The sequence below is a fragment of the Anabrus simplex genome, chromosome 3 (assembly GCF_040414725.1).
Source record: "Anabrus simplex isolate iqAnaSimp1 chromosome 3, ASM4041472v1, whole genome shotgun sequence".
NCBI classification, from domain to species: Eukaryota; Metazoa; Arthropoda; class Insecta; order Orthoptera; family Tettigoniidae; genus Anabrus; species Anabrus simplex.
In genome coordinates, this window is record NC_090267.1 from 303423749 (window position 1) to 303447738 (window position 23990).

Consider the following 23990-nt stretch of genomic DNA (forward strand, 5'->3'; position numbering starts at 1 on the left):
GCCCCTAACCGCACGGCCATCTCGTCCGGTCATAGTTTATACAGATAAGGTAAACACAGTCTCGTTTTTCTACAACAATGATCATTTTAATGAAAGTCAAAATCATTGTCAGGCCCCAGGCTGAGTGGCTCAGACGGTTGAGGTGCCGGCCTTCTGACCCCAACTTGGCAGGTTCGATCCTGGCTCACTCCGGTGGTACTTGAGGATGCTCAAATACGTCAGCCTCTTGTTGGTAGATTTACTGGCACGTAAAAGAACTCCAATTGGACTAAATTTTGGCACCTCAGCGCCTCCGTAAACCTTAAAAGTAGTTAGTGAAACGTAAAACCAATAACATTATTATTATTCATCGTCAGTTACACGAGCACTTCGCCAGGTATTTCGTTGACAAATTCTAGCTGTTCCCCCGGAAAACATGCACCTAAAAATACAATAACCATGCACAACAAACCTCTAGAAGTAGTGCCAAAATTCAGGTACCTTGGAGTCACCCTCCAAACTACTCTAACATCCTACAATATCCACGTCAAAGAAAGAGCAGCCGCAGCAATAAAAGCCATCTACAACATTCAACAACCTCAACAAATATCATTGGGTACAGCAATGCTACTGTTCAGGACAGCCATATCACCAATAGCAAACTATGGGATTAGCATCACCTGGGAAAAACTCACACTCAGCGACCTGATGACAATAGAAAAAGTCAAGGCCCGATATCTCAAGAGAATTCTAGGCATTGGGAAGTCAGCCCCTTCAAGGTTAACATATGTTCTAACCAAAGAGGACTACTTCATTGACGATATCAAAACACAGCTTTGTCTACCAAACACCAAGCCCTACGACAATGCACGCCAAACCTTAAACGAGAAAAGAAATGCTATTTGGTCCGACTTCTATTCCACAGACGCCATAATGACGGAAGAGTGGAAGCAAGCAAATTACGAGCTACGGCACATAATTACACGTTACGCCACTCATGGATTTCACCACAGATTCTGCCAAACCAAAAACTTCCACCAGCCGAACGAAGACTGTATATGTAACCTGTGCAACGATCACTGTGAAAGATACCATGCACAAAACTGCAAAATGAGGACAACCTCAATAATAAGAATGGAATTACCATAGTTGACCATCTGCACAAAAACCGTTTTTGCACATTGTGCGCTTTTCATTTAATAATAATGCCTCTATAGTATAAGCCTTAGGTCATTCTCGTATTCATCAAGAACCTGCACGTTTCTGTCTAACTGTAAACGGAAGGTGTGGTGGATAATTAGATGACGAATGGTTTCGTCCCTACGGTTCCTGGATGTTTGGCAAGGTAAACTACCTGCATGAATGACGCTGGATGGATACGAATCTCAAGTTGCTAGGCAATTCCCTTCCTTGATATTTATCTGAGAGTCCTCCCCCCTTAGAAAACATCGGTCACCGTGCAGGGAGTTCAGAATATCACTAGTCTCTACCAGAATGATTGTGAATTTGTCATGACGTGTAGATAATCGTAAGATGATTTCACAACATTGATTTACGTCATATAATCAAAGATGGCATTCCAGGGATAAGTGGCCTTTCTTAAATGATTTACGAATCTCAAACAATTCAACCTTAAATATAAGCATAGTACAGTTTGGATAAGTGCGGTTTATTCTGTGGAAACGTACACTAAGACGAGTAAAATGTTAATCTGCAATAGTCAAGAAAACGAAAATTTGCCTGTATAATTTCTGAAATTACTGGTTAATTGTAAAACAACAAAAGTGTCTTTTTCGTTTTTTTTTGTTTTTATGTAACCTCTCACGGCATACAACATCTGAACACCCGCGTTTTCAGTGAAAATGAATCGATTATCGATTAATACTTTTGATGAATTATTATTCATGGAGTAGTGTCGGTTACATCATCTCGGCTTCTAGATTCAATCATTTTGAATGTTCATTCTAATCATATAATCGTTGCGCCTAGAAAAACCTCCAGTGTGGTAATAATTCAACTTAGAACTTTGACCAGAAAGTTTCTATCGTCTAAGCTTCAGTATTGCATGAACTCTATCAGCGAACTTCCATTCTCAGTGATAAATGTGCTGTGGGGTCAGTATTTCTCCCTTCAACATTGCCACATAACAGTATTTCGAGGAACAACGACGGTATGGTAACTCTACAACTTTTTTTGTATTGTCGCATGTCAGATTCAGGTATCAGCCTCAGTTACTTCAGGAGATATGGGTGACTTAGTCAGCGCAGAGGATGGCTTACGACTTTCCCCACACGGCCGAGGGTCGAAACATTGGATCATAAAGTGGGATTTTCAACTAATCATTTTGTATCAGGAAAGGCATCCGATTTTACATTTCTGATCAAAACTCATAATGAGCTAGGATGATTTTGGGGATATCAATAATTACTGAGATAGGTTAAAGAACTTCAGTCATTGGATAATTTTAGTTAAAAGGTACCCTAATTTCAGTTGTAATAGAGATGTCAGATTGTTCTTGAGCATAAGCTCTGAAGTGAGTTATTACATTCCGTAAGAGGATTGAAGATGTTCTTACTTTGGAGTTTTCCATGTTAAACTTTATTGCCTTCACAATGACTTAAACTTTGCTGAAATAAATTTCGATCATTTTGAATAAAATATATTCTACCTACGTGGTGTAGGGGTAGCGTGCCTGCCTCTTACCCGGAGGCTCCGGGTTCGATTCCTGGCCAGGTCAGGGATTTTTACTTGGACCTGAGGGCTGGTTCGAGGTCCACTCAGCCTTCGTGATTAGAACTGAGGAGCTATCTGACGGTGAGATAGGGACCCCGGTCTAGAAAGCCAAGAATAACGGCCGAGAGGATTCGTCGTGCTGACCACACGACACCTCGTAATCTGCAGGCCTTCGGGCTGAGCAGCGGTCACTTGGTAGACCAAGGCCCTTCAAGGGCTGTAGTGCCATGGGGTTTGGTTTCTACCTACGTAAAATGGATTGAGTTCTATTAACATTACATTAAGTAACTCCATGGATTATGATGATACTGAAAGCACGAATGTATTTTTTTTCGGTCCATTCAAGTGACTTAAAAATGCTTTATTTTATGCAATATATATACATCCATTAAAGGACTTAGGTCTTCAAAATGACTTCTCCCTGGAGTCTGTTTCCGGATATTGATCGCTGAGGGAATTGATATCAAGTAGTTATATTTCTTGGAGTATTAATAACCACCATCAGCAGTTTTGATTGACTCACTTTATCGGATCAGCTGCTACTCATATCAGACTTATCCCCAGTTGGTTCCACGCGATTCAGTCAATAATGTCCTAACTATCAGTTCAGGATTAATTGTCTTGTACGAAGCAAAAGCCAGACTCGAAGCCTAGAATTCAAAAGGGCACGTTATGCACACGCCAATAGGCTGCCTGTACAAATAAATATTTTTGATTATATAATAATAATAATAATAATAATAATAATAATAATAATAATAATAATAATAATAATAAGATAAGCTACGAGTCAGTGACGTCGAATATTACAATGTGAAATGAAGCTCACAGACATGAATGGAGAATCTCTGACGAGATTTGAAAGTAGTTGCTGCTATTATATCGAAGAATGTTCAATATTAGGAAGGCAAGGAATGTCTCGCTCTGTGGGTGCATCGCCAGTGATATGGAAGGTCAAGGCTGATATAACTGACTCGTGAAAGTACAGCTTTGAAACTATTGACGTACTGAGTAGTAAATAGCATATATCATGTCATATACCATAAATAATTATAGTTCACTGTGAGTAAAAACTGAAATACTTTGCCGACGACTGGAACAAGACGGTCTTTGTTCTGGCTGGAGCCACACTCGCACAGTGTCGTACATTCCGTAACGGAAAATAAATTACTTCCTGTTAGTGAGTGATAATCATATACTCAAGTTCTTAATGGAAGCTTAATGTTCAATGTCAAGGTCACTAAATATAAGAGTACAACATTGAAAATATTTAAACTTTTGGAATTCAAAATAATAGAGTTGTGACATGATTTTTGGTTATGCATAGGATCTTCGTTTAGTTTATATATGTCTTCTTCTTCTTCTTCTTCTTCTTCTTCTTCTTTTCCTACCGCTATTCCCAAACCTGTGGGGTCGCGGATGCAAACTGCGTCGCACTTGTGAATTTGGCCCTGTCTTACGGCCAGTTGCCCTTCCTGACGCCAACCCTATATGGAGGGATGTAATCACTATTGCGTGTTTATGTGGTGGTTGGTAGTGTGGTATGTTGTCTGAATATGAAGAGGAGAGTGTTGGGACGGACACAAACACCCAGTCCCCGACCCAGAGGAATTAATCAGAAGCGATTAAAATCCCCGACCCGGGGGGAATCGAACCTGAGACCCTCTGAACCGAAATCCAGTACGCTGATCATTCATCCAACGAGTCGGAACCTAGTTTATATATGTCTAATTTTATTATTTACCAAATACAGCAGTTTAAAATTGATTACGACTGATCCTACGTAAATAAATTTAAACTGTGCTCCACAATAAGCTGTACCTTTCAAAAAATGAAATGTACATGTTAGGGCATTTAAGAGCCATTTACAGATAATTATGGTGTGCTGCATCGCTCATTTTCTGTAATGCGATTACTTTACTGTCTACTTCCCAATGTTAAAAGCCTTAGGGGAAGCTTTTCTTGGTATTTTTGAAGTGGCTATGCCGCTAACTGTGCACAGTGATTGTCATTTGTTTTTGTTTGTAAGCACACGGTGATTGAGAGGTGAAGTACGTATAACAGGACCGAGCATGTAAGTCGTGCGGTTACGCGTGCGCAGCTGTGAGCTCGCATTCGGGAGACAGTGGGTTTGAACCCCACTGTCGGTAACCCTAAATATGGTTTCCCGTAGTTTCCCACTTCAACACCAGGCAAATGCTAGGGCTGCAGCTTAATTAATGCCACGGCCGCTTCCTTTCCACTCCTAGCTCTTTCATATCCTATCGTCACCATAAGACCTATCGGTTTCGGTGCGAGGTAAAGCATACAGGGTGGCGCGAAAGTCACTGGGCAGTTGGTTTAAAGGAAACGAAAGTAACAGCAAGACGTAATAGAGTAGGAAGTTTTAACTCATTAAGTTGCCATTACCAAATGGTGATGATTACGCTATGTCAAGTTGGTATACAATGCTATGACAAACAAAACAAACACGATAATCAAACTAGTGCATTGTTGAAATCGTGATGTGTGAGACGTGTTTACAGCTGTAGTTTTCCGAATTGTCACGATGTTAAAGAAAGAAGAAAGGATTTTCGCGTTAAAGACATTTTATAAAAGAGGCGCTACTGCGGTTGTTAATGAATGGGGACAACACTTTAGATCAAAACCACCGTCTAGACAAACAGTGTACGACATACGGAATATATTTGAAGAACATGGATCAGTTATAGATGCACCAAGATCTGGCCGCCCAAGGACAGTCAATGTGAGGAAAATGAACTGCGTGTTTGTTTAGCTGCGGCCCAAAGTTCAGGCTTGTGTCTATATCATACACCTGTCAATGTCATATGTTACGTACACACGTTTATGTGAACCGCTTAGACTGATTCTATGGTTCGGTCAGCTTCCGGTTAGAACGCTAGTGTTATGCCACGCCCTGCAAGCCATCTGGTGGCGAATGAACGTACCATTTCCACTTCTATTATAACGTCTAAATTTTAAAGTGTCATTGTTTAAGAAGCCTTTTCTCGTGGACAGTTGAGATTTCTTCTGAGGGCGCAGAGCACAGTTCTCTGCGAAACGTAAAGAATTTCACCTTGTTTTCTTGGCATGACATAAGCCCAAAAGCCTATACAGTATCATGTCTATAACTTCCAAATAGTATTTAATCTGTTACAGAATTAAAAGGCAGTCAGTAAAAACAAATTATCTAACCGTATAATTTTCCTCAATTAAAATCAATGTTCCCTATCTTCTAAACTCTAACAGACACAGAATCAAGTATACCCATTTCAAAAATCTATAGAGACATAATGTTTGTTATACATTTGTTATTTGTAATAATATATAAATGACTAGTTCCTCCACCATCATTTCAATCACGCAAGGCCTCCCGTTAATTGTTCGGAGGAGAGGCGCTCACGCTGGGATTTCGTCCCGCGGGCACAGAGCATGTAAGTGAGCGGGCGAGCGCAACATAACGTAAATTAAACCCGAATATTTTTAAAACGTCCTTTTTCCTTGCTGGACTGTCATGTACGTACGTAAGGTGCCGGCATTTCAGAAAAGTTAATAATGTTATTTGCTTTACGTCCCACTAACTACGTTTTAAGGTCTTTGGAGACGCCGAGGTGCCGGAATTTAGTCCCACAGGAGTTCTTTTACGTGCCAGTAAATCTACCGACACGGGGCTGTCGTATTTGAGCACATTCAAATACCACCGGACTGAGCCAGGATCGAACCTGCCAAGTTGGGGTTAGAAGGCCAGCGCCTTAACCGTCTGAGTCACTCAGCCCGGCATTTCAGAAAAGAGAGCCCGGCCGCACTGGGCTTGCCTCAGCGGGCGCCCAGCAGAGTAACTCTGGTGTAGAGCGATTACATTGTTGGTTCAGCTAAGTTCACTTGTGTAGTGATGCCGTGCTGTGAGCTAGCGTGGACTGATTTGGACTGTTTGCTGTCGTTCTTAACTCTCGGAACAAATGGAGGAGGATATGTTATATAGGAGAATAATTTACTCGATCATGGAGGGTGAGAATAGTCAAGGAGACAAAGGTGGTGGTGGTTAGATTAAGCATTTAATGATTTAATGATAAGAAGCGTGGAACTAATGTAAAGGAACCCACAGAACTAGTTGCAAATAGAGAATTGTGGAGGTGCTTAGGGAGGGCTTCAGACTGAATGCTGAAAGGCATAACAGTCTTTATTGAAGATGTTTGTATGCATTGTTTTGAGCTGCCACATACCTGTGTTACTTTACAAAATTTAGTACTATTGGCATGTGAATGGCAGGTGTCCTGGGGCGTTACATTGACGTGTGAATGGCAGGTGTCTTCAGAGACTGAAATGTTTTTTGAAACCCAGCTAATCTCTAGTGTTATCTGTAATGTAGTTCTACAAATACTTTGAATAGAATCAAATTATCAGAATATAAATTATGCAATAAATGGGTGTAGTATTCCTTTTGAACATTAGTTATAGTTGATATCATTATCCCATTCTGCTCATTTTTTAGTTTACATGTTTTACAAAAGTTTTACCACTATGCACCCTTAAATAATATTTATTTATACAACTCGTGCATAAAGTATATTTCTTTGCACTAGTGGAGAGATTAAGCACAATGCGTTAGCCGAGTTCATACTTATTTATTTATTTATTTATTTATTTATTTATTTATTTATTTATTTATTTATTTATTTATTTATATTTTTACAATTTGCTTTACGTCGTACCGACGACCTAGGACAGTACTAGGAGTGGGAAGGAAGCAGCCGTGGCCTTAATTAAGGTAGCGCCCCAGCATTTGTCTGGTGTGACAATGGTAAAGCACGGAAAACCATCTTCAGGGCTGCAGACAGTGGGGTTCGAACCCACTATCCCCCGGATTCAAGCTCAGAGCTGTGCGCCCCTAATCGCACGGCCAACTCGCCTGGTAGTTCTTAAATTACACGACTGTAAGAAAAGATCACGTTGCAAAAAGTTCCGTACGTAATTTTCTCTATTTCGATAATAAGAATACCAGTTCTATGGAAATAAATAGGTTATATTTAAAAGGACGGAGGTTACATAATATATTAGAATTATTGGGATTTGTATGTTTTCTGTAATAAGTATATACTCATTGGTATTATGTATCATAATTTTACAGTAGCGCTCAAAAGTATTTTGTAACTGGGTATTGTCAGTTGTCAGCACTGTTAACGTATAAACAGAGCCCTCTGCTGAATTATGCAGTGTACAGTGGCATGTTATCGTGGTCGCATGCGTATGATTCAGGTACATTTAACTAGTACCCATTGAACTACATTTCCCATACGTATTTTGTGAATACGATTAATTGGGAATACATTATATTTACGTGTTTACATTTGTTTTATTTTTATAAGTTATTACGAACATACCAGAGCAGAAGCAATATTTTGTAGATTTACGACAGGCATACTTCAATGCCTTAAACGAAAGGAAATCGCAATCTAGTGTTGCTAGGGAGTTTGGGATAATCCAGCAGCTAATAAATATACGATATACGATACCAAGTACCGACCATTAAACATGGAGGTGGTAGCATCATGGTGTAGAGACAGAATTTGTATTCTCGTACGAATGTGAGGAATAATGGACCGTTTTATGCATCGCGATATTCTGACATATCACATGATATCACACAGAATGATTAATATGCCTCAAAATTGGATATATAAACAAAAAATTATCTAAAACATTTCTCTGGCCATGTGAGAAATCTATTGTCAACGAAGAAAGTCACAGTTTCGGATTGGCTAAGCCAAAGCCCAGACCTGAACTCCGCTGATCACATCCGGGAGAAACTAGGCAAATATGTGTAGGAATTACTTAAATAAGGATCGGTTCTTAGTTGTTTTACCCGATGAATTGATAAATCTTTAAACTTCACTTTTGCAGAGCTATGAAGATATACTGCACTTATTAGTGTTCATGAACATTTACCGATATTCTGAATTTTTACCTCAGAATCTGACAAATATTTGTGTGTATTTAAGTATTATTCAAGATTTTCGATCCAAGGAATTTTCAGTTCATTTTTATAGATGACATTTATGAAATAAGAGTTGTGTTAACACTAAATCACCGAGCTCGATATCTGCAGTCGCATAAGTGTGGCCAGTATCCGGTAATCGGGAGATAGTGGGTTCGAGCCCCACTGTCGGCAGCCCTGCGGATGGTTTTCCGTGGTTTCCCATTTACACACCAGGGAAATGCCGGGGCTGTACCTTAATTAAGGCCACGGCCGCTTCCTTCCAATTCCTAGGCCTTTCCTGTCCCATCGTCGCCATAAGACATATCTGTGTCGGTGCGACGTAAAGAAAAAAAAAGAAAAAAAACTAAATCAATCGTTTACGGTGGTACCGCATATTCAGTTATTTAAACTGTTTTCTTAAAAGAAAAGGCTTCGCACAAAATACATTTGAGCGCGACTATGCCGTTTAAAGTACATGGAGAAGGCTATAATGTACAGTATAGTAGGCAAAGAATTGTCAAGAGGATCAGAAATATAATGTATTACATCAAACTGTATATTTTCCCTTCAGTACATAGGCCTCTTTGAAAACCTGGATAAGGTTACCCACAAAATGTAATAAATTATTTGGATTATCTTCCGTAATGTTATAACAATAAAAATGTCGTATTATAATGTGTTACCTTCCTTTTGTTTTTGTACGGGAATTAATCACTGACTTCATGCTGTAAAATAGGTAAATTCTGCAGGCAGTGATGTAATTCATAACCCCCCGTTTCGGATACCGTGACGTACATTTACTTTACAGCACGTGTACTGCAAAATGAACTTACTTCACGGTATCCGAAGAAGGGGGCTACATTTCAAACGTAAAGATATTTTTGAAACGCCAAAGTGGCAGTAGATAAAATTATTAAACTTAACTTTCTCCTTTGTTACAGGTGAGTCTCATTTCTGCTGTTATACAGTTCACTTGCTGTAATAACCTCTGCAGTAATACAATTCAAGGTAGGAATTTATCAATACCCTATTTAATAAATATTTATGTATGTATGTGTATACATTTACTTATAGATAGTTGCTGTACTTCAGATTGGTACGAATCACTAGAAGAAATTCGTGAGATTGCAAGAGAGAATCAGCATAGAAATATGGTTTATCCAAAATATTTGTTTCGTTATTATGAAAGAAAGACAATCTGAAATGAAAAATTGACATTAAATGAATAGCTCTTGGTGGGCAACGACTTGCATGGTAGATTATTAGGTAGTCCTTTCATTAGGTTCCGTTTCAAATTTTATTGGTATTCGCAGTCGGCTGTAAGCGTATGTATATGAGACGCCATGGATTAGTTTTATGTGTCTTATAATACCTATGTGTGTTTGGCTATGAGAAATGGTGGTTGCTGGACTGTAATGTTTTAAAGGAGGCTGCTTGTGCTTAATTGTAATTGTACATGTATGTGACGTATGATGTACTGTTTTAATGCCGATATGCGGGCCTTCCGTTTGCCAGGTTTTATTAAATAACTATTGGGCAGCAAACCACCCATCTGCATTCCTTCTTCGATCTTCCGAATTTGATCTGTTGAATGCTTTCAAAGTAGACCTACTCAAATTCAAATTAAAGTATCATTACTTGAAATTTCCCTTCAAGTCGTCAAAATATTCATAGACTGCCTTAACTGCCTTGTAACTCTTAAACAGGGGCGGTCCAATATATGTTGATGCAGGTCTATATGTTAATTTTCGTTAATCTACATATCTACGTAACTATTGCAGCGCTTCTTAATACATTTCCTATATGAATGTCTTGTTCTAATTCTATAATACTTTTGTGCATATATCACTCCAATACGTATGCTGTTCTGATGATCACTATGTTTCCAGACGCTAAGTATAACGTAGCGAGAATGCTATCTATCCTTTTAAAGCAGATTTTTTCAGAGTAGGCTATCTCTCCTCTTTGCTGTTTGAACATTCTCCTTTAAGGGCTGTTCCTTAGTGGCGGCTGTTGTGCACGGTAATTTATATTTGGAGCTACTGTTAAATTTGAATCAAATTTCGAGCTTGGGGGATTACTGCAATTAGCATTGCCATTATACCTTTCGGCTCCTTGGCTGAATTGTCAGTGCAGTGGGCTTCGGTTCAGAAGGGCCACGATTGGTTAATTCTTCTAACTTCAGAGCTGGATGCTTGTCATCGTCTTAAAAAACATCTTCATTTATGTACACTACATCGCTCTACCAACCACCATACAAACACACACTAATAATGGCATCCCTTCGTTTAAGGTTGGCGTCAGGAAGAGCATACGGCCGTGAACCTGGGGTTAATTCTCACTGGTAACTATTCCAGATAATTGGAAAAAGCCAGAACACAAAAATTTTACGATACGTTAAATCATTTTTGAAAGCATTCCCTCCCCATTATACTAATATGGGAAATAAATGAAATATCCGGTTACGAGCACAGCCTATAAAGTAAAAGTGTCTTGTATTCATCCTTTATTGTTTGAGTATATTACTATTAAATATGCACGTAAAGAGCGATTGTAGTTCAGCATTGCGATAATGTTAACTCTGATGCTCTATGTGATAATTTTGATGAAGTTATTCCTGTTAGTTTGTTTTCCTTCACTTACATAATTCAAATCAAGAAAAAGGAGGAATTTCTAATCAATAGCGGCGATTATCTCGTAGTTTTCGCCTCGCGTTCTTCCCCATCAGTAAGCATACATCATAAAAATAATAAATACCCGTAGCACATGGAGCCCTCAAGAGCCTCGGCTTGTTCAATATGACTGATACCCATACAGATGACTTACCGATACTGGGAGTGCACAGGGCTTTCGTGACTACGTCTGCTCTCTGGTATCAGATAGCTGAGTGATGCTCCCTTCCTGCCTTCAGTCCAGAGTTAAAACTCTCAGCCTCCAGGGAATCGAACATAAAACCTCTAAGTAAGAGGCAAGTCCGCTACTTGTATTTCAGAGTGCCGACAAGCATGCCTCTGCGTTGCTTCTTCAAATGAAGTCATCGCAATTACCTTCAAGTACTGTTGGTGCCACAATGCTCAATCTAGAATTTGTTCAAAATTGTGCACAGTTCGATCCCAGCAGATGTGTAATAAAATTCAATTTATATAGGAAGAAAGAAAAGAACGAAGATGCGGGTAGAGAGGTCCGCCAGCGGTTTGAATATGCTGAGAATTGCGTAGTAAGTGAAAATAATATTGCACTATTATTATTATTATTATTATTATTATTATTATTATTATTATTATTATTATTATTATTATTTAAGATCCGAGTAAGTTAGCTACCCGGTTTGGGTCACGTACTTGTGAGATTGTATTCGGGAGGTGGTGGGTTCGAATCCCATTGTCATCAGGCGTGAATATTATTTACCGTGGTGTCTCATTTTCACACCACGCAAATAATGGGGCTCTTCCTTCATTAATGTCACGGTCAACTCCTTAATGTCCCAGCTCTCTCCCATCCCATCGACGTCAAAGTTTCTCACTGAGTTCTGTTCGACGTTAATCACTTCCAATAATAAATGGTATTCGTTGCTGTCCTGTCCGTTCTCTATTTGTTCCCTTACGGGAAATTTCGGAAAAAGCACTATCTATTTCATCCTCTGAAAGTTGTTTCTTTTGCATGATGTGTCACATATTGGCAGCTCACGGCTGATAAAATACAGCGTGATTAATTGCAGTTTAGGAAATCCATAGGCCTCTTGCCCTCTCAAACGTACAACTTAACATTCCAAATATTGTGTTTACTGTACTCTACTATGTCTTGTAATGTGAGCTAGAACAAGTTTGCTACTTTCATCGACCTGTCTCAGTCTCAACTTTGTTTAAAAATATGATTCAAAACATGCAAACAGTTTTGCGTGACTGTGGATGTCCTGATCATAACCACGAGATCTCACGGAAATCTGAACCATAAGGACTTGAGATTTAATTTCAAAAATGCATTACCCGGGATTCAAATCGTGGTTGCCTTAGTGAGAGTCTATCGAGGATGTCAGTGAGTTAACACGGCGTTAATAATGTGGAAGTGACTGTGGTGCGAGAAATGCTAGTAAGCCATATACTACAGAACCTGTCCCCGTCACGGATGATGTGTGTATGTGTGTGAGTGCCTCAGTTGTTTTCACTGGGCTTGGCATTCTGGAAAAAAATGATACCTTCTGGCTCAGTAAGGAAAGCAACGGCAAACAAATTAGGGCAAATATTTGTTTATAGGAAGGGAAGATAGGGATTGGAATAATTTACCAAGGGAGATATTCCATTAAGTTCTAACTTCATTGAAATGTTTTAAGACTCTGTAAACAACTGGTAGCGGATGTGCCACCCGGGCGACTGCCGTAATTGGAGATCAGTGGTGATTGATTGATTGATTGATTGATTGATTGATTGATTGATTGATTGATCCTATTTTTCTGGTACCGGTACATCTCCTCAATGATGCCAAGACTTACTACATTATCTGTTGATGAAACTATTCGAGGTTCGAACCCCACTGTCGGCAGCCCTGAAAATGGTTTTCCGTGGTTTCCCATTTTCACACCAGGAAAATGCTGGGGCTGTACCTTAATTAAGGCCACGGCCGCTTCCTTCCCACTCCCAGCCCTTCCCTGTCCCATCGTCGCCATAAGACCTATCTGTGTCGGTGCGACGTAAAGCAACTAGCAAAAAAAAGAAACTATTCGAGATCTCTTCAGGCTTCAGACTGAAGACTAACCAGTCTCATCGTATGCGCTGTTTAAAAAATATAGTACAAAAATGAACGGTTGGATTCTCATTCTTGGGTAGACAAATTTTCATACAAACATGGTCCAGAAATTCGTAATTTCTGAGATATCAGTGTCTCGGGTATCGTAAGCAGAAATGTTATTTATTATAATGTAATGCTGCGTCACTAACTACATATTGCGGCAGTTAATCGTGGCTAAAATTATAAATATAGTAATCTTGATTACTGGGTACGTAGAGGTGGACGAATCGCTAGGCCTCTCTGTTTCCTAGATCCAAACCCGTTCGACATCTTTGTGCTGCGGTACGTAAAGCCATTGGCGTACACAATTTTTGTGGAGGATGAAGCAGCCTTGTTAAACAATACGCACAACACCAGGCCTTTCTGAGCGTGTTTGTAACGCAATGAGCAGCGTGGTAGAAGGTGGGCATTTCGAGCACCTACTTGTATGGTAATTAACAGGATGCTTCATTTCAGGAAATTCAAATTTAATTCTAGCAAATAAACATTCAAGTTTACGATGCTCGCGAATTTGATATCGTAAGTGCGAATTTACGGACTCATGGTTATATAATCTCCATGTCTCCTCCACATACAAGTAATCCAACCCTGAAATTTTGCTGCATAATTTTGAAACTGGGGGAGGGGGTTGGTTGGTGGTTGGTTTGTTTCGCTCGTTATAAATTTGGGATGCATTACTTTCCGGCGCCAATCACAGAGAATGTGTATAGAATCCATTGTCTAATACCTAAGATCCTCATCTAATTTACATACCTGTTAAAAGTGTGATACATTGATACATATAGTCGCTGCCGGGACAAAACCTCCTATGTGAAATATTCTAACTTAGAACTTTGGCCGGTGAGCTATTGTCATCTAAGGTGCAATAATGTATATATATTGTCAAGGCATTCTCGCTCTTTATAATGTATGTACTACGGGTCAGTATACCTCCAAAAATATTATCACATAGGAGGTTTTGTCCCGGCAAAGACGATTTAAAACTAATTTCCTTTTCCAACATTAAAGTCCTGCCTCGTTAAGGCGTAATCTTCTGAAACTAATTTTCGGCTGATCCACTCCCCTTACTCTCGCTAGGATAGATGGATGTGAAGCTGTTGGATTACGCAGTGCTGAAATTTTTGTTCACTCAAATATAGACATTACATACATGTTTCGTAGTATAACTTGTCTAAATTACCATGTCATTGAGAATAGGTTGAGGTCGTTCTGTAATACGGTGGTAGCGCGTGTATATACCTTTAATATTGATATTGGGCCGATGACCTTCGATGTTAGGCCCCTTAAAACAACAAGCAATCATCAATATTAATATTTAATATGAGTTGTATAATAAGTCTTTATTACTCGCCTGGTAGCCATAATCGTTAAGGGGTCAAATCTGTACGGTCTGCCACTGTGGCTAGCCGGTTCGAATCCTGTTGGCGGTAAAAGTTTTCACCATTAGGATTTTGGCCGGCAGGTTAAAAGAGTTGGTGGTACACAGTTTTTAATCACTAGGTTGCGTATCAACAGCCTGAATTGTGCTCAGTGTGCATATGGAATGTGAGCATATGTCGCTGTTGATATAATTACCACCGAATCGCACTGGTTGCCCATGGGAGTCAAATATGGAGATTTTTATCAGGTGAGCCAAACATGTCTTCGGACACATCCGGCATTAAGAAAGCCACACTCTGAATAAATAATTGAGTCCAAAGACTTATTTAAGCTCCAATAGTTCCACCATCAGCTGCTAATGCCTCCAGCGTCACTGGTGGGGGATACTAGGAAAAAGAGGAGTGCATTAATGTTCAAGGAATATTTAAACTCAAAGAACTCCACCGTTAATAAACAGTTCCAATAACAGAAGTCATATCGTCATTCGTTTCAAGAGAAAGTCACATCCCAAGTCTTCATTACTCATATTGTAACAGTAAATGTTGTTTAAGTCGGATAGCCAGGCATGAGACTGACACAGAGGAGAGGTTAGCAAGAAATAAGTATAATGGAAATTTTCTCATAATTGTTGTCATAATTCAACATCACCTCAGTACAGAAGTTATAGTGAGTGCCCCTCCTTGAATTGGGCTGGTACTGGTACACTGCTATTCCGTGATACTCATTCACATCTGCGTCATCTTCCGATGGAGATCTATAAGATGTCGAATTTCTGGAAGATCTAGAAGATCTCGAAGATCTAGAAGATCTAGAAGATCTCGAAGATCTAGAAGATCTCGAAGATCTAGAAGATCTAGGGGCTCTTGTAGAAATGGAACACGACAATGCACTAGCGCTCGAAATGCACTCGTTTAGGCATTCGACTTCTGCATAGACAAGGTTATTAGTGATAATAATTTCAGAAAGATCGCAAGTAACAATATAATCCCTGAAATCTGATTGCACTTGAAAATTAAGATATAATGTCACTGAAGTAGTGAGTTTACACAGTCGATAATACTAGAGCGAGTTAAATATGAAATTGAACTGAACTCGTAATGTAAAATGGAATTAAACTTGTGATGTATCAGCCACTTAGGAAGAAAAAAATAAGTATGTCACCTTATAACAGTAAAATATTAATAACATCGCCTGAAAAATAACGTAGAAAGATAAAGTACTTCATTTGTGATTTCTTTCAAGTTCACACAGTTCTATTTTGAATTAATCGCGTGTAATAAATCGTAAATAAAGAATTTGATCTTGTGAATGTAGTCCCGTTCACAATTAATAACGTTGAAATGAAAATAGAGTCTGTTCGAGAACTGTCCTGAGTTCGATGTATTCACAGATACAAGTCCTATCCTAAGAAGCAAGAAGTGTTTTTCGCATATAAAACACCAGTTTATTAAATCACAAAGTTATTTGACGTTTTACTGTCAGAAAATTCCATCACCTTTCGGAATTCAAACACTGGGTTATATTAAATCACTTGGTAAAGTAGACGTACAATTCGACGTTTTAATGTCAGAAAAATTCTATCACCTTTTGAATTCAAACACTGAATTATGTTTAATCACTTGGTAAAGAGAATCGTACTCATGAGATAAAATATACAAGTTCTAATTGCACTTATGCTGGTCACGTAAACAGTTAATCACTTGAAATGCACCTAGATTAACACGTCTTAATTTGTAGTGGAACCTTTACAATCACACGCAAACGGTGTTGAAATTTCTAAGTCCGATCGAAGCGTTGTAGAGTTAGAGTTTATTACACGGACATAAACTCTTGTCGCGGATCGAACTGGTGACTCACATTACGGCGGCGGAGGATAACCATCAGCCGACCGTCCGGCCTCGACTGTGGCACAAAGTAGACTGATTTTACAAGATAATATGCCTCCCTTTTATACTAGATCCTGGAGAATTGAGGCTATTCTATTTCATTAAATATCTCCCTTAAACTTCGATGGATTTCTTTCAAACTTGGGAATGATGATTGCCTGCAGCCGGCCGGATGTTGTCGCTTGGAGCGTAGTATGACTTTACACATCGGGAACTCTGTCCTGGACCAGCATTCCTGGTACATTATGAACGGAACTTGCTACTGCTCCCAATATCCATAATTCTAAATTTCGTCGGTCGAAATGGTAACATGAATGCATCGGTAGTAGAAATTCCGTGAAACAAGGAATCTGCAATATTTACAGCTATACATGCAGGCATCAGACATGAAGTCCCGCATCATTTCGACATCATAGATACTAAAAGCGTACTCCAATTCTTAAAAATAGAAAAAAAAAGGACACCGGCACATATCAACCTTTCCCTGCGACCTTAATATAATCTTGTTGAATTCAATTGTAATAAGAAAATACTAATATTAATTGTGAATATACCACCTAACATTCGACAAACGGATGATATCGAATATGCCTTAACAGATCTCTACGAAAGTGTCATAGTTATAATTGACTTCGATACGCCAGTGAATCAGGAAAACTGTGTAATTTATTTCACGCATCGAGCATGACAATTTTTCTCTCTTAACACTACGAACCAGTTATCTATCCTGACTGCTCTATTTACACATTAATTAACCTTACAACTGCAAATCAACCCCTTAAATTTGTCAAGTGTTGGCAAATCCCGTTACTGAGATAAAACCAAGTGCAAGGATATTCTCGATGTCTCTACTTCAATACCGGCAATTTTCACAAAAAATGTATTTAATATTTTGCATTTATTCAATTCAAAGAGACCTACACACAGACAATATGTTTATAAATGATTGATATCCTATCCGCGTCATGTATGCTAACAATCCCCTCAAAATAGAACACGAAACGAGTGTAAGGACAGGCTCTTACTATATTCAAAATTTAGCGTAATGCAAAATTGTGATATTATCGCTCGTGTAAACGTATATTGATTAGAAATAAACTGATTCATTAACTAATTAAAACTTCTGTAAGAAAAAATGGTTTAAAGTAAAACCCTTACTTTTCTTCGATTTTGTCTCTCCCCAACGATATTCTTAATGCAACTGTAGTGTGCCTCTCAGCATGAAAGAAGAAGTTAATGCAAGGACGTTGTAAGTTTGTTACCTGATCTCGTGAATACAGGTGAAAGCATTCTTTCTGTTGTGGAAACTGTAGAGGCCTGTACGTTTGGTACAGATGACACCCAAGAGTCACTCTGGAATAAGCACCAGAGTGACATACGAGAGGAATGTGAACACAAAAGGTTAGAAATAACAATACCACACACAGGTATCTAAAAGTCACATAAAATCACTGGTCCTCAACATTCATGCATTATTCAAATATACTAAAGGAGCATTGTTTGAATAGATTACACCATTGACAATATATATTAAAGATTCGGTTTTCCCTTATAAAATAATTATAAATTTGATTATTCAATTATTTTGCGGTCAGTCTCATTCTTTACACCACAGAAATTAAGTTAACCTAGATATATCTATAATTATTTCATAGGCTAAAGCTGAAATTAATGATGAGACCTGTATTCATTCATACATTGATATCTTTAGTAACGTGTGAGTTGGCCATGCGGTTAGGGGCGTGCAGCTGTGAGCTTGCATCCGGGAGATAGTGGGTTCAAATCCCGCCCTCGGCAGCCCTGAAGATGTTTTTCCATGGTTTCCCATTTTCACAAGAGGCAAATGCTGGGGCTGTACCTTAATTAAGGTCACGGCCGCTTCCTTCCCACTCCTAGGACTTTCCTATACCATTGTCGCCATAAAACCTATCTGTGTCGGTACGACGTATAGAAAATAGCAAAAAAAAAAAAAAAAAAGATGTATTTAGTGTGGCAGTAGCTACATGAAGAAATATCTGCACACTTTTCAATATAATTTAATGGAGCCAACGAAATTTTAATTACTCCTGTATAAACTATACAAAATCATACGCAAGTATTTCTCAATAATATTCTAAGTGAAGAAATCTATTATACAGTAATACTTTCAGTAGACACTATTATATCTTAGCCTTCGTTTTAGTTAATAATAGCACGTGATATTTTGATAAGAAGTTTAGAGCTATGTTACAATTCGTATTGTTTCTAACCTTGTTTTTGTTTCACTGATCAGTAATTTAAATAACACCTTTGTAAATTATTTTGTATATACGCAATAATTAACTGTCGTGAATTTTATAATTGTAACTCATGATCTGTTATATTCATAATAAATAAATAACAGACAACAAACATAGGTACCCTATACGAGATAATATAGGGGTAAAAAAGAGATGATTTCTTTGAAGAATATTTAGTTGGTTGACCTAGGTATATCTACAATTATTTCAAAGGCTAAAGCAGAAATTAATAACGAGACCAGTATTCCTTCATACAGCGATATCTTGAGTACCGCGTGAGTTGACTGTGCGGTTAGGGTGGCGTAGCTGTGAGCTTGCATCCGAGAGATGAAGGTACTGAAAGTATTAACAATTGTTACAGGGCGTGAGTTACAAATTGATATAACTAATCGAATGAGAGTGACCGTGGCCTAAAATTCTGAATCTTCTGGTTGCTAGACAGATGCTCTGACACTTCATTACTCAGATTAGAAAATAAAAATAATCCGTAAATTTATTCTACGTTATTTCTAATGGTGGATTTATAACGCCAATGTGAGCAAAAACGATTTAAATATATGTAGGTGTTAAACGTTTCGATGCAAACTTAAGAGGTTTATATCAGACTAGCAAGGTACCCGTGCTTCGCTACGGTATTATACTGAAATTTATAATTGAATGCTTATTGTTTTAGATATATAATCCGCCGAAATTCGCGATCTGACACGTTTTCAGCGAGAATCCACCAAAATTCCCGATCTGACTCGTTTTCTATTAGATTACGGCACGTTTCCTCCCATTTTTCAATCTTCCTTTCCAGCAATCGATTTCGTACTTCCCGGGCTAGGCTCAGGTATTCTTCCCGGTCAGTTGGGTCCGTAAATCTTTGCCATACCGTATTTTCCTATAATCATTTTTAATCTGGATAAAATCCTTCAGGAGATCCGGCGTGGTGTCATATTGGGTGCCTTGGCGGCACTGAACCCGCGGCCGGACTGCATTCTTAGTCATTACCCGTCCAGGAGCCGTTTCCAGCGCGGTTCGCATATTTGACGACGGTCCGGAACATTATTATTATTATTATTATTATTATTATTATTATTAATGTTATTCTTATTCTTATTATTATTATTACTATTATGTGTTGCTGGGATGAATGATGACAGGGAAAACCGGAGTATCCGGAGAAAAACCTGTCCCGCCTTCGTTTTGTCCAGCACGAATGTCACATGGAATGACCGGGATTTGAACCACGGAACCCAGCTGTGAGAGGCCGGCGCGCTGCCGCCTGAGCAACGGAGGATCCTTATAAGTACATTAAGAACAGTAAAATCAATTGGTCTCACCTCCTTTTCCACCCCACCGCCGTTAATTTTTACTGCCACCCCCCCCCCCCCCCCAAAAAAAAAATTAAAAGAAGGCGTGTTTCTTTATGTTTAAGGGAGATTCCAAACACCAATGTTCACGTCTATTACCTTCAGTTTTGAGATATAAGTATCCCCATAAATATAATTTACTTTTGTCACTTCATTTCAAACTACTCCCCCCCCCCCCTAAGTGAATTTTCCCGCAAAAAATACTTGTTTCTTTAATAGTGAAGGATCTTCTAAATACCAATTATCACGACTCTAACTTCATCACTTTTAGATTAATGTGTCCTCATGAAAGGAATTCAACTCCTTTACATTCCCGCCCCCAAGATGTTTCCCCCCCCCCAAAAAACGCGTTTTTCTTTGTTTTTAAAGGAGATCCAAATACGAATTTTCACGTCTGTAACAACTTTAGTTTTTATTAGATGTATATATTCTCATACAATTAAAGTCAATTAATTTTTCAATTCTTTCACCCCCCTCCCCCCGCTTCATTGGATTTTCCGAGAATACGTGTTTCTTTACTTTTAAAGCAGATTGCGAATATCAAATTTCACGTCTGTAACATCTTCATTTTTAAGATATCAGTAGCCTAATTAAAAGAATTCAACACCATTTTCAGTCACTTTCACCCCCCCCCCCCCTTCCACCCAAGTGGTATTTCCGAAAATTAAAAATACACGTTTCTTTATGTTTAATAGAGATAAAAATACCATTTTTCACTTCTGTAACATGTTAAGTTTTTTTAGATATACTGTAAAAATTCTCATTTTGAAATTTCACACCTTTTGGGTTCCCCTTAAGTGGAGTTTCCAAAAACAAATCACCTGTGTTTCTTTACATTTACAGGAGATTCCAAACACCCACTTTTTACGTCTGTATCATTTTACGTTTCCAAGATAATCTTTCAAAAAATTCACCCCAATTTGTCACTTCTGTTTAACCGCCATTAATAGGATTTTCCAAAAACTAAAAAAATACGTGTTTCTTTATTTTTAAAGGAGATCCCATATACAAATTTTCAGTTCTGTAATATCTTCCGTTTCTGAGATATATGTATCCTCATTAAAGGCATTCAACCCATTTTTTACCCTTTACACCCCTCCTATTGGGATTTACAGGAAACAAAAAAATACGTGTTCCTTTATTTTTAGAGGAGATTCTAACTACCAATTTTTATATCTGTAAATTTTAAAGTTTTAAGATGTAGACACACTCATTTTAAAAAATTCACCCCCCTTTTCACCCCTCAAAATTTGGATTTTCCAAAAACGAAAAAATACGTGTTTCTTTACATTTAAAGTAGATCCCAAATACCAATTTTCAGGTCTGTAATATCTTCAGGTTCTGAAATGTAAGTAGCCTCATTAAAGGCATTCAACCCATTATTCACCCTTTTACACCCTTCCTATTGGGATTTTCCAAAAACAAAAAAATACGTGCTTCTTTATTTTTAAAGGAGATCCCAAACACTAATTTTCAAGTCTGTAATATCTTCAGTTTCTGAAATATATGTAGCCGCATGAAAGGCATTCAACCCCTTTTTCACCCCTTTTCACCCCTCCTATTGCAATTTTCCGGAAACAAAAAAATACGTGTTTCTTTATGTTTAATGTAGATTCTAAATACCAAATTTTACATCTGCAAACTTTAAAAGTTTGGAGATATAGATTCACTCATTTTAAAAATTCACCCCCTTTTCACCCTCCCATTAATTGGATTTTCCAAAAACAAAAAAATACTTGTTTCTTTATTTTTAAAAGAGATCAAAAGTACCATTTTTCAAGTCTGCAATATCTTCAGTTTCTGAGATATAAGTACTGGTATACTGATTAAGGGCATTCAACCCATTTTCCCCATTTTCACCCCTTTTCACCCCTCCTATTGGGATTTTCTGAAAACAAAAAAATACTTGTTTCCTTATTTTTAAAGAAGATTCTAAATACCAAGTTTTACATCTGTAAACTTTTAAACTTTCGAGATATAGACACACTCATTTTAAAATTTCACCCCTCTTTTCACCCCCTTAGCGAAGGAATATCCAAAAATCCTCTCTTAGCGAGCAGCTACATCTTAATATGAATATATCCCCAAAATTTTATTTCGTTACGTCCAGTAGTTTTGGCTCTGCGATGATGAATCAGTCAGTCAGTCAGTCAGTCAGTCAGTCAGTCAGTCAGTCAGGACAAGTTATTTTATATATATAGATATTAAATAAATTATAACAATACATTTCAAAATAGGTCACAAATTTACACGACATTGTAAGTAGGCGGACAGGCGGATGAGTGTATGTTACTTAGCCACAGTGACGTTGTGGTTACGTCAAGGGCCGTGATGGGCAGTGCCAGGCGAAGGCCTGCTAGTCAAACTCCATCATTGCACTGATACTCTAGCTCGAAATGGTGGCAGAAACTAACGACAAAAGAATAATCTTACCGAATCTTACTACTGAGGGCCAGTAGGAAGAACAGTACTACCTTTGGTACTAGCAGTGGACTGCACAAAATTTCTACTATGAGGGCAGTCTGTTATATCGTAAAGATGTAATGTAGAACGCCACTACAAATCAAAACAGGATCATTCGCATGATACTGTTAGAGGGGTTGTTCGAATAAAAATGACTGAAGATAGATTTTAAATACTATTTTCAGAAACTCAAAAAACCGAGAAAGTCACGAAACACTAGAACACAAAACGCAAAGTCAAGCATAAAACTTTCTGAATTATGCATTACTTTTTACTGAATTGATAAGAGGGATTTTAATTGTCTTACTGGAATTTCTGTCATTCCCAAACCTATATGAAGATACAAAATATGAAATGAATTTTGGGTGCCGAGAAGATAAACTTCCGAATCTTTATATTAACAGTTTATATAAGAACAGCTTTGACCAGTTGGTCCAGCCGTTCTGCTGGACCGATTTTCTTCATTCAGACATTGATAGATCTCTAATTTAAGTCAACTTTGGGTAATCCTAAAATCAAGTCACTAAATGACCACTCCAATAACTGCAGGCGAAGGCTTACCCTAGCCCACAATATATTTTGTACTTAGCAACCTTTGTACTGTGGTTGTATGAAGCCATGCTTGATTACTACCTGTCAAGATAGAGTGTATACACTTCCTCCGATCATGGAAGAATACTATTCTCTGCTAGATAGTCTTTGATTCACTGACCTTCCCCAGCTTCTAAATACAGTCAACAGATGGCAGAACGTTCCTAATAGCTTATATGCTCCTAAGAGAAAACAGTTGACGTATGTACAGACGGGAAGGTATCAAGTCGACTAGCCTTCTATATGAACATTAATGAAGCGCAGGGACAAGCTCTTGAAAACTTACCCGAACTAGTATTCAGATATTGCGTATTATCTTTTGGGCGAGAGAACGAATGAATGGCGTATGGCTTTTAGTGCCGAGAGTGTCCGAGGACAAGTTCGGCTCGCCAGATGCAGGTCCTTTGATTGGACGCCCGTAGGCGACCTACGCGTCGTGATGAGGATGAAATGATGATGAAAACGGCACATACACCCACCCCCCGTGTCAGCGAAATTAATCAATTGTGGTTAAAATTCCAGACCCTGCCGGGAATCGAACCCGGAGCCCCTGTGACCAAAG